General features: G+C 36.0%; 1 pseudogene; it reads left to right on the forward strand.

Annotated features, from left to right (window-relative positions):
• Positions 1 to 10,799: 10,799 nt before the first annotated feature.
• Positions 10,800 to 10,943, forward strand: LOC117032572 (uncharacterized; annotated as a pseudogene).
• The last annotated feature ends 1,257 nt before the right edge of the window (positions 10,944 to 12,200 follow it).

A 12,200-nucleotide genomic window follows, 5' to 3' on the forward strand; every position in this document is an offset into this window, starting at 1 on the left:
TCACTTATCTTAATATTGACAAAGACGAGACTGAATACAGGGGTTTTATGTCTAAGTTTAGTACTGCAGTTTATTTAAATGGGAGAATTGCTTTTTTAAAACCAGTGAAATCATTTTGCTTTCATAGATAATATGCTTGCAAATCTTCGTCATCGTTTATTTTTTTCTCCTGCTTCATTTTCCCCTCACAAAGAGATCTGTGTTGGGCGTCCCAAGACCACTTCTTTGTTTTATGATTTGCTAAAAAAGATTCACATGACTTAGCATGTATTCACACACGTGGCTAAGACTTATTATAGGGAAAGGATACCAAGCAAGGTAAGCAAAGGATCATGGTCCATGGGCAAAATCTGGAGGAAGCCAGGCACAGATTCTAAGAGTCCTCCCCCAGGGGAATCACAATAGATGCACTTCATTCCATTCATGCAGCCATGAGTTGTGACAATGTGTGAAGTGTCATTTACCAAGGAAGCTCACTAAAGAATCAGTACCCAGTGTTTTTTTAGGGGGCTGGTCACAAAGGCACTATGACTAGCATGTACCAAAATTCCAGACTCCCAGAAGGAAATCTGGTGATCTAGGGAACTGTTTACCAGTCAAGTTCCCACAAGGGCCAAATGTGCAAGCAAGCCTTTCAATGGAAAGGCTTTCCATTGGGGCTTTCCCTGAAAATAAGACTGGGTCTTATATTAATTTTTGCTCCAAAAGATGCATTAGGGCTTATATTCAGGGGAAACACGGTATGTTAACTTTCTTTTTTTTTTCACAAGATGCAAATGATCTCATTGAATGACCCCCAAGTCAAAATATTTTGTCATTTGCAATTCTTGGAATTGAATCAGAAAAGGAGTAAGGCTCACGCCTGGTAGTGCTGAAAGGGACATGATGCATGTCAGAAATATGCCCAAACGTTATTCATTTGGTGATTTTATTCATTCCTTCATTCACCTATTTACCCTCAAAGTATCTGCTGAACACCTGTTATGTTAGAAAATGGCAGGGCATAGGGATTGAGATCATAAGCTCTGAATCTAAATGGGTTTAATTTCTAGTTCTGCCACTCACGAGTTTCATGATCTGAGGCGAGTTTCCTAACTTTCCTGTGGTCAGGTTTTCACATCTGTATGATGAGGATTATAATAATGGCTACCTTATAAAATTAGGGAAGATACAAGAAGTTAATAGGCTGTCTAGTGCATGGTAAGTGCATAATAAAGTTTATCTCCTACTGTTATATTCCGCAGATTGTGCTGGCTCGGAGTATGCGATGATGAGTAAGACAGATATGGTTCCTGCTGTAATGGAACTTCTAGCCTAGTGGATGATAAAGGCAAATAAGCATGAAATTATCTTAGAGCGTGATAATGCTTCAGCGGTAAAATTTTGGGTACTATGAGAGCACATATGAGAAAACTGAATCCAACTTAGAGGAACACAAGTAGAGGTCAGAGAGAAGGGAGAGGGAGATGTTAGAAGTGGAGGGAGATTATACCAAGGCAAAGGAACATCATGAGAAAAAGGCATTGAAATTAGAGTGGGAGGGAAAGATAGAGAATTGTGTATTTAAATAAATGAAATGATAACTGGTATGTCTGGAGGAGAGATAAACTTGTAGAGATAAAAAGGGACCTTGAAATGAAAGGCTTTGTGAGCTTTATTAGGGAGTTTTTACTTGCCCTGAGAATAATGAACAGTTCTAGGGGGATTGAACTTGGGGACAGCACCCTTTGGAAACACAAGTCGGCATGCTTTTGATGGAACTTTCTTCCATATGTGTGGATCCCTCTCCGAAGACTGCATTGTCAGCTTCCCTTATCAAAGGATAGTGATGACACCTGTCCCTCTGCACTTCCTTTCTGAGTAGAGATCAGGAACGTTCTGGGCCAGGGCTGAGGCAAGTGTAGAGGCTGCCAGTAACAGGTTAGACCTGTTTTAATTTGCCTCACACTGAGAATTCTGAACATGAGAATAATAAAAGGACAGACAGGGGACATTTGGTTTTATTCGTGTCCCGCAAAACTGGCGAAGGAAACTACATAGAAGCATTAATATATTATTACCAGTGCTCACCTATCTGGAACACAGTCCAGAGCCCTAGACTGGAGCCTAGTGAATGGTCAACACTAGGCGTTAGGGGATGTTTTGATTCTCTGTGTCCTTGACCTTCTAAATTTTTGATTGATGGTTTATTCCATTTTCTTTGCATATGCTTCTCTTTCAATTGCTGTCTCTTCACTCATTTATTTGCTTTCAAAATCATGCCACATATAAACACATAGGAAATGATTTTTATTGAAAGCATGAGCCATAACAATCATGGATATGCCATTGTTTGTGGCGTACAGGGTCATGAAAATTAGTCTTTACCTGCTGTATTTTACTTTGGTAATATGGCCACTTCTCTGTAAGATGCATTTTTCCATTTGGTTCTAAGTAAAAATGTCTTCTTAAGCTAATTTAATACAACATATAACCATCAAACCAAAAATTCCATTTTTTTTTTTTTTTAACGTGAAGTCATTGAAATACTTCTTAGGTAAAAGGTTCCCGTCCAGGGCCCCACGTTTTAGAAGGGCCCTTTATGTTTTTATCAGGCACGCGCTTGCTCTCTCTCTCTCTCTCTCTCTCTCTCTCTCTCTCTCTCTCTCTCTCTCTCTCTCTCACACACACACACACACACACACACACACACACACAAACACTCGCACGCGCGTGCGCACATAAGTTTATTGAGGAATACACAGGCACCTCTATCACTTTACATCCAGCACTCAGTTGACATAGAGAAGCACATAATCCCAAGCACCCAGTCTCATGTTTAGCATAGGCTCAACGGGGCACAGCTTCTCCACATCTTTAACCCTGGGTCTTTGAATAAAAGGTGACTGAGTCCAGATGTAGTGAATGTCTGTGGGTTGGACTGCTGCTGATGGTGCAGAGAGGCCCTGCTTCAAACAAAGAGGAGGATTTAAGCAATGGAAGCCCTTTATAGATAAAAGACAAATCAATTTAAGTGTCAAATCTTTCTCTATTAGCGTGAATGTGGAAGATCGTGCATATGTAATGAAGTAACTTTCCCAGAAATAAAAAACGTCCGTTTACTTGCTTTTTTTTCTTATTCTAATGCATGTTTCCAGAGGTTCTCATGAATAAGCACAACACTGGCAACCATTGCATATGGCAGCTGACGAATGTTATTACAGGGTTAGATCTTGCCGTCTGATGTGGTAACCAATGGCCACAGGTGGCTATTAAAATTAAAGAACTTTAAAATTTAGTTCCTTAGCTGCACTAGCTACTCAATCACCACATGTGGCTAGTGGCTAGTGTACTGGATGACACAGATACTGAAGATTTCCATCATTGTAGAGTGCAATAGCTGTCTAGATGTATCGTATAATATTTCAATTCTGTCAGTGCTGTATGCTGGCAACATATGAACGTTGAATACTGGAATTATGAACAGTGTAATTAAATATTTAATTTTAATTTACAAGTTTTAAATATTTAGACATCTGTTATGTCTGCCTCCGTTTGTACTTTTTCCCTGAGCCCTGCAAGTCACAGTTTAGATTTATGAGGCCCTTGTCCTTTCTTAAGGTGATTTGCATGTTAGGAATGAATACTGGTTTTTGTGGGCCCTGTTCTAAGGCATTATTCTGAAATCTTTGGTTGTGTATGAAGCAGATCCATGATGATGACGGGTAGAAGAACTTGATAGCCACTTGAAACTATATAATGCAATATAGTGTCGTCCAGCTCACCCAATATATAGTTTTAGTGCTATGGATACATTTTCATGAAATGCATCTGAGTAATCAGCGTGTTAAGACATCACGGCATGGCTTCGTAAGGAAGATGTTATGGGAGTGCTTTGGAAGCCTGCTAATCTGATTTCATACTCTGGCCATTAAAGATAACAAAATATCTTTCTGCTTGACTTTGAATTTAGAGGCAGTGGATATTTCATGAAATTTGAAAAATGAACAAAAGGATACCGTTTTATTTAATGATTTGATTCTCTTACTTCCTCTTCAACACTACAAACACACACACACACTGAATTATTCCTTTTTCTGTAATGAAGGAAAAGATACATTGCTTCAGCAATGGCTGACTGACAATGTCGTTGTAACTTGTATGTGTCTGTCACAGCATTTTTGGCTTGCTTTAAATGATGCTAGGTGGTTTGTACCCTACCAGGACATCTCATATGGGAACTTTGTAGAAGTGTTTGTTCAGGGGAAATATTAATGCCAGCAAGTCTGATATCTTTTCATCAAGTAATGAAACTCTGTCCTTGCACCAAGACAGTGGGGACCTATCAAATAAGGACAACGTTCTTTGTTTTCATTATGGTGAGCTCCCTTTGCCTTCCATATATTTAAGGAAACAGGTATTGTATGATCCTTTTTTAGATTTTTAAAAATCTTCCCCTGAAAGTTTACTTTTAAACTGGGTTTTTCAAAGTGAAAGAGAAAAAGAAATAAAACACTCTTCTGTTTGGTAAAAAGATGTCCAGGTCTTTCAAGAGAACTATGGAAAGAATTGGAAGCTGGCAGAGGTGGTCAGCAGTACTTAGGGAAGTTGTATGGAATTGTTTACGTTTATAACTCAGACTTTTGGTCTTGTTTATGGCATATTTCCTCACAAGGCTCGCTGATTCGCAGATTGCTGAATCACAAAGCATCTGCTTTTACTAGAAGCGCAGCTATTTAACTTATTACTGATTACCTCATAACCACATAATTTCTTAGTCATAGTCTCTCATATATAGTTCTTGTTCTTGGGGTCATCTTTAACAGAGCAGGAAAGCTCTTCCCATAACTTGTCTATCCATGTGGTGATATTTTGAGGGCATTTGTCCCTGCTTATCATCTCTATTAGAAAAACCACTTTTTTAAGGGGGAAGAGGTACTTGATAGTTCAAATCAGCACTGGACTAATATTCTCTTAATATTTAAGACGATGACAAACAGAATCATAGCTGCCATAGAATTTATTTTAGTGGTGGGATAGAAAACTACTACTAAATAAAGTGCTTCTTAAGTACTTAGTGATAACCCTAATAAAAATTATAACAATGTTGCAAACTCTCACTAACTAGAGAGGGCAACAGTTTTGTAAAGCTATGATTCATCTCCTTGTTATGAAATGATTACAGGATGACAATGATTTTATGTTAATTGTCCATTGTGATACAAATTTTTGGTTTATGGCTTTGTTAATTATAAGCTTCTGTCTATGTCAGATTGTCAGGCTTTGTTGTACTTATCTGCATAAATTAAAAAACACCTTCAAAAGGTTTGCTTGCATTTTCTATAATGTGGCATATAAGTCACTCGATATCTCTGTGGAAGGATGAATCCCGGTGGTACTGCACTGTCAGGCAATCTTGGAGTGGCTGAGGCATTTTGTGGGAACCTGGGAAATCTTTGGATAAGAAGAACAGTAGGCCCTAAATGGTAAGGGGCTTGACATATTCAAGCATATCTACTTTTAGCAAAAAATAAGTGCTATGGTAAACGTCCTCTGTGAAATCAGAGTAATCTACGTTTCGGTCTCAGCCCTGTCACCCAAGAGTGTGTGGATTTGTAAAATACATGGCATATGTAAGATGTCAGTTAATTGTGGTGCTTGCTTTTATTGTGAATTGTAGTATTAACGTGTAAATCCTGGCATCATCTTCTCTTCCATAATCTGCTGTGCCATTTTGGACTCAATCTTTTAAACCCTTTACTTCCTTATTGGAGGATAATAACATTCACCCAGTAGGGTCAGATTAGTTGGGAATTGAAATGTGGAAGCTTGTAGGTGAAAATCAGTGACTGGATGGCCAGTACTAGGTTCAGCTGTGTGGTTCTGCTCATCATCCATTCTTTTTTGTTTTATTTTGTTTTGTTTTGTTTCCGGTGTACAAAACAATGTAATGGTTAGACATTTCACCCCTCACAAAGTGATACCCCCCTCCCGCAATCTATTACCCCTCTGACATCGGGTATAGCTGTTACAATTCCATTGACTCTATTCTCTATGCTGTACTCCACATCCCATGACTATATATGTATTAAATTATAGTTGACATTCAATATAATTCAGCTTTAGCTTCGGGTGTACAGCACAGTGTTCAGGCATCTACACCATCCCTGAAGTGGTCTCCCTAATAAGACAAGTGTCCATCTGACACCCTACAAAATCTTGACACCATTAGGTGTCCAGGCAAAGTGTTTCATTGTTATCAATTATTCATGGATTCTTAAAAGTAGTAATAATAAACATCCTCGAGGCTGCTATGTAACGTTGTCAGCTCAGGGCTCGGACAGTGGCAAAATAAAGATGTAATAAGCATAGCTGATGTTTACTGATTCTGTTAGTAACAAAGCAACCTATGTAACTGAGCAAAAACATGCCTTTTAAAAGGGACTAAAAGTATGTCCTTGGGTTCAAAGAAGTGTATTTCTCCCCATGGAAATTTGCTGTGAACCATAATAGATACTTAATAGTTATCATTTACGGAGGGCCCACTATGTAACGATGCTTTTTATTCCTAATCCCTATGGCAACCTTGCAAGGCAGATTTCATTATCTCTATGTTTATGATGAGGAAATTGAGCTTGGGAAAGGTCAAATACTTGTCCAAGAAAAAATTTTCAAAGCTACTAGGAATAAAAGTTGTGTTTAGAATGACTTAGATGTCACTTTTGCATCTCTTGTCAACCACGTCATACAAATTCTACTCAAGTACTGTGTATTTACCTTGAAAGGACCAGAAAAGAATGAGTATGGATTCCTGTGGATGGAGTTACAGCTTAGGGTGAGTGGCTCTTGATTTGTGTTTTCAATAAACTTTTGTGTCAGGCACTGTGCCAGGCATTGAAGATGAAAAATTAAACACATTTTGTTACCTTCCAGGACTCACAGTCGAGGGCAAGGATGATAAATAGCTGGTCCAAATACTGTCATTCTCTCTCCTGGTACCAACAGTAGATAAAGCTTGGATGCAGGTCAGGTGAGCTAATCAACAATTATTTCTCAACAGTGATTCCAGGCAACTTCTAGCCATTGATTAAAATGAGCCCACAACAGAAATCAAATTCATTTGCCACTCCTCTTTTAGAGAACATATGTAATCAGTCATTTGCAATACAGTGTGACAGGCTTGATGAAGAGTGGTGAATAGTTGTGTCTATAGTACTATGGATTATTATGGATTCTTAAAGGAGAGGATGATTGCCTCTAATTCTGGACAATGGGAGAGACCAGGCAGAAAAGTTTCACACAGATTCTTATTTCTAAGGGATGGATAGGAGTATGTAAATGGATGAGACTAGCGATTTAGGCAGTGGGCAAAAAATGGAGGAATGTATGCGTCATTCTAAGGAGTTTTGAATCTACCCTATAGGTTAAGGGTTTTAAGGTTCTGGAGGATTTTTTCTTAAAGGAGTAAATCAATCAAGAAAGCATTTTAGGAGAGGGCAAGAGTTGATGTAGCTGAGAGAAGACACTTGAAATACCGAAGTTCATCTTGGATAGAGAAATTGAGGACCTGGCTTAGAGCAATAATGCTGGTAATATAGACCAGAAATCTGTTTGGAAAGCAGTCTAGAGCTGATATAGATAGAAACTGGTAAACATTAGTGACCAGACATAGTGAAGGATGGTGTGAATGAGAAAGTAATATCTAGGATGACTTTCTGATTTCTGGCTGGGATTAGTGAGTTGATGAAGAAGTGTGAGCTGTAGGAGTGAAGCAATGATTTCAATGAAGATAAACTACAAAGGCAATGATTTATGTTGTTATACAGAATTGTTTGCAATTTTTTTTTTCAGTTTTGAGGCCAAGTAATTATTTCTAAACCAAATTTTAGAACATTCTCATGAGATATTAAGAAATTAATTTTGATAGTAGCCATAAGTAAATGTTGTGTGCCACTCATCTTTAATTTTTATATCCTTTCTTTATTGGGAAATGTTAGAATCAGTAGGGGCTTGAAGTTTATTGATCAAATATTGAGTATGGAGCCCCCCTTAGAGGCAATGATTAGTACAGAATCAATTGTATTTCTCCATATGGATATCAGTGATGATTTTCTTTCTTTCTTTTTTTTTTTTTCATTTCTACTCTGTATTAGATCTGCTTTAACTTTCTGGGGTGACCATGATTCCACCTGCTCAATTCCAATAAACTTTTCTTACTGGGGCATTCATTCATGCTGAGTCCACCAAGCACAGTTTACAGAAGTCTTTTATTCTTTGCTTTTAGTTGAAAAACATTGAACACCCAAGTAGAAATTAACAGACTAATCAAAAGTGAAAATACTATGGAATTGATGATTTCTGATTTATCATGTGCTAACCACAAATGGATGTTCTAGGTAGCGTGTAGAAAGCTCTGTTATATGAATTACGCTGTGTCAAGAGGGAGTCGTCAACTAGGACACAGTCTTTGAGTTATATGGTACTAATACTAAGGCAGTTTTCTTTATAGTCAATAACTGCTTTGTTTCCTCAAACTGTATCTGAATTGTTTTACCTCTCATGATGGTAAAACTCTCTCTCTTTGTGTGTGTGTGTTGGATTTTTTTTTTCCTTCAGATAACGGCTTCTGTGTATCTGTAGAGGAAGGGCCGCCCTAACTTGCTAATGTGTAGAAAACATTTTCTTTACTATCTTCCTGACTTGAGGATGAAAATGACATTTTATAATTTCAGTGATCTTTTTTTTTCTGTGAAGCTTCCTGTTAAAATTTAGATTTGCTGGCTTCATTCGTATTAATTCTGTTCATTTAGAATATATTATACAATACTTAGACAAGGTACTATTTAACCATCAGAGCAAGGCATTAGTTCTTTTATTCAAACTTTTCTAGAATTATTTATTGAGTACCTGCTTTTTGAATAATATTCTCCTATATTCTAGGTAGTCTGAATGAGTGTATCTTACAGCTTAGCCTCAAAGAACTTTGAATCCAATTGTTGAGACAAAGGACATAGTGTTAAATGTTAAAAAGATATAGGGTGTCTTATATTTGGTTCTCCTCCAATTTGCTGACTGTAGGTGTAGACAAGATTTTTAATCTTCTTAGTTTCATCATCTTCAAAATGAGGGAGCTGGGCTAAGCAATTTTGGACTAAGTGACCTAAAAAATTTCCCCAATCTTAATAACCACAATTCTTTGGCCTTATTGATTATTGAACAAATAAAAGAGACAGTGATTTTAGAAACAGAAGCAATCACTATCTTTGGACCTGCCAAACTATTGATTAGACCTAGTTGTTTTTTACTAAAAGAGAAAATGATAAGTTTTGGTAGAAGTCTGTACAAGAGGATGTCTTCTGAATTCAGGGCTTTGATTTCTCTCCCTACTCTACTACTCTCACATGGAACTCTGAGTGCAACACCTATTTGATGTAGTGCTTTTAAAATTTTTAAAATTTTTTATTGTTAATTTTTTCTTATCACTTAACTTTTTATTTTATGTAAACTGAAAGAGCAGAAGCTAACAATGATGTTAAGTGAGGATGTAGTGCTTTTATAGACTAAGTATTCTTCAGGATGATATCAGCCCTAACACAACCCTTACCCAACTTACTTTGTCATGGGACAGAGAGGTGTCTGGGCTATACTGCATGAAATTGTAAAAGTTCTAGAAGAGATAAAGGGGCGAAAGTTTTGCATTTTGTTTAGAGTACAAAACTAGAATTTCATGCAAACTCTGTTGCTATATCATCGACTGACACACAGTGAAAAGAAATAGGAGAGTATGACAGTGTGAATGAATGGATGATCATGATTTTGTCTTGCAGCCTGTGATGTGCTGACATTTATCAGCTGAGTTTTGTCTTTCTTTTACCACTATTTTTCTAAATACTTAAATGGTTTCCTTAGAAGGATTGTATGATAAATGAAAAACAGCAGCAAACTCATGATCTAGAATTTGAAGCTGTTGAGAAAGCATCTCCCAAATTAGTTATTTCCATACTTGTCTATGACCCATTTCACTGCAAGATGCTTTCAGCTATTGTTTACTTCTCTGCCTTTTTTGATAGTGGGTGAGAGTGAATTCAGACTCTTAATGTGTGACTCTTTATGGCAGAAGATTATAAGGACCTGCTCTGAATAGAACATGCTTTATTTCCATTCAGTGTATATTCTCTTTGTTTGCAGAGTTCCATATTTGTAGTTAAACTATCCTTATAAATTTAGTTCCATATTTGTGGTTAAACTATCCTTATTTTTCATGGGTAAAAAAATAAGGTGTTTTATGTAGTAAGTCTTGCTAAGGTTTTGGGATGAATTTTTTTATTCTTTTTTTTGCTATTGTTCTCTATTTCAGAAATAAAAATGTGTTGCTTTATTATCTCAAATTCTATCATATTGTTGCACTTAGTAGACAAGACAGTGTTCCTATGTCTTAAATAGAAGTGAAAGCTATAACAGTATGTAATTTTATACAGCCTATCTACTTTATGATGTCAAAACACTTTTATTTCTGCATGGGAGGCTTTCTACCTTGGTTTCATTAATATTGCACCTGTTTTGTTAACTGTAGAATCACTGGTAGCATGCCAAATGGAATTCAGACAGAGATTCTTCATAAATGTAATGAATTTCAGTTGAATTAATTGAGAAATTATGAATGGTTTTAAAGATTTGACCTAGGCTTAAGGTAACTTTTGCACTACCCACACTAAAACGCTTTTAAAAAGGATCACAAGATTGTAGAAAAGCAAACACACTTTTTTGGTTTCCTTCATTTATAATTTCAAAACTTTCCTGATTATAAAAGTAAATTATGTATCGCTTCTCGGCCTTTTGGCTAAGATCAAGTGTAAAAGTAAATTATATTAGTTATAAAATTTTTAAATACAGAGAAAACAAGAATAAGTAATCATGTATAATCCTACTGGAGAGAAAACGCCTCTCTTGTATGTTTAAACTCAAATCATTTTATTTAAAAACAAGGACAATCATACACTTGATATTATTTTTGAAGAGCTATATGGTTAAATGAAATATTCTATACATTTTACAGTCTGTGTAATTGTATGTATCACATAATTTAGTGAATCAATTCCTTTTCTGTAAAATATTTGAGCTAGTTTCTAATTGTTCATGAATACTAATAATTTCGAATGAATTGTTATATTGAATAAAAATAATACTTAACTGAGCATTTATTAAAGTCCATAAACTAATCTTTATTCCCATAATTTAATTTTATTCTCCCAATAGTCTCTTGAAGTATGTAATATAATTGTCCCCATTTTAAAAAGAAAATGACTGAGACCTAGAGATTTTCTATAACTTGACCAAGGTAGCACAGCTAGTAAGTGTGGATTTAAATCTAATGCTGTCTGACTTCAAAGTCAATGTCTCAATTACTGCACCCTATTGACTATGTACAGGAATAATTTTCCCTAAGAATAAATTTGTGAAAATGCAAATGCTGGTTCAAAAAATTTGCACAAAGAATTTTCTATGTTTTGACAAATTACTTTTCAGAAGGGCAGTATCAATTTGTTGTCCCAAAAAGCAGTCTTAAAACAAAAATATTTTTAATGTAGCTTGATTTTATTGTTTTTATTCTCCTTATTAACATTGACATAAAAGATAGTTGGAAGAACTTTGTTACCTGAATAATGTTTCAAATAATAATAATGATAATAATATCATTATAATAATATGCAGCAGCTATAGTTTATATATTGCCTTATGTGTGCAAGGTGTTCTATAATGACCTCTACCTATGTTAGCTTATTTAATGCTTATAACAGTTCCAGAAAGCAGGAATTTGTATCTTTGTTTCATAGCTAAAAATACAGAAGTTGTATGATTGTTTAGGTTATATAGTCAGAAAGCAATGGAGTAGAAATTGGAATGTCTGTCAACTCCAGATCACCTATTTATATATATGGATAACCTATCAAAAAAGAAACTTCTTAAACTCTTGTGGATTTTGTTTATTGCTGTATCATTGTCAATTACAGCAGTTGTCAGAGTACCATGGACGAGGTGTGATTAAAAAATACGGTGAATGTTTAAATTTTAAAAAAGTTATTACAGTAAAAGACACATTGCCATTAATCCCCCTCAAAATATTCCCCCTTGCTTCTAACACACTTATCCCATCGTTCTTGCCACTTTCTGAAGTAGTTCTGGAAGTCCTCTTTCGTGAGTGTCTTTAGTTGCGCTGTTGT

The sequence above is a fragment of the Rhinolophus ferrumequinum genome, chromosome 12, assembly GCF_004115265.2.
Source record: "Rhinolophus ferrumequinum isolate MPI-CBG mRhiFer1 chromosome 12, mRhiFer1_v1.p, whole genome shotgun sequence".
Taxonomy (NCBI): domain Eukaryota; kingdom Metazoa; phylum Chordata; class Mammalia; order Chiroptera; family Rhinolophidae; genus Rhinolophus; species Rhinolophus ferrumequinum.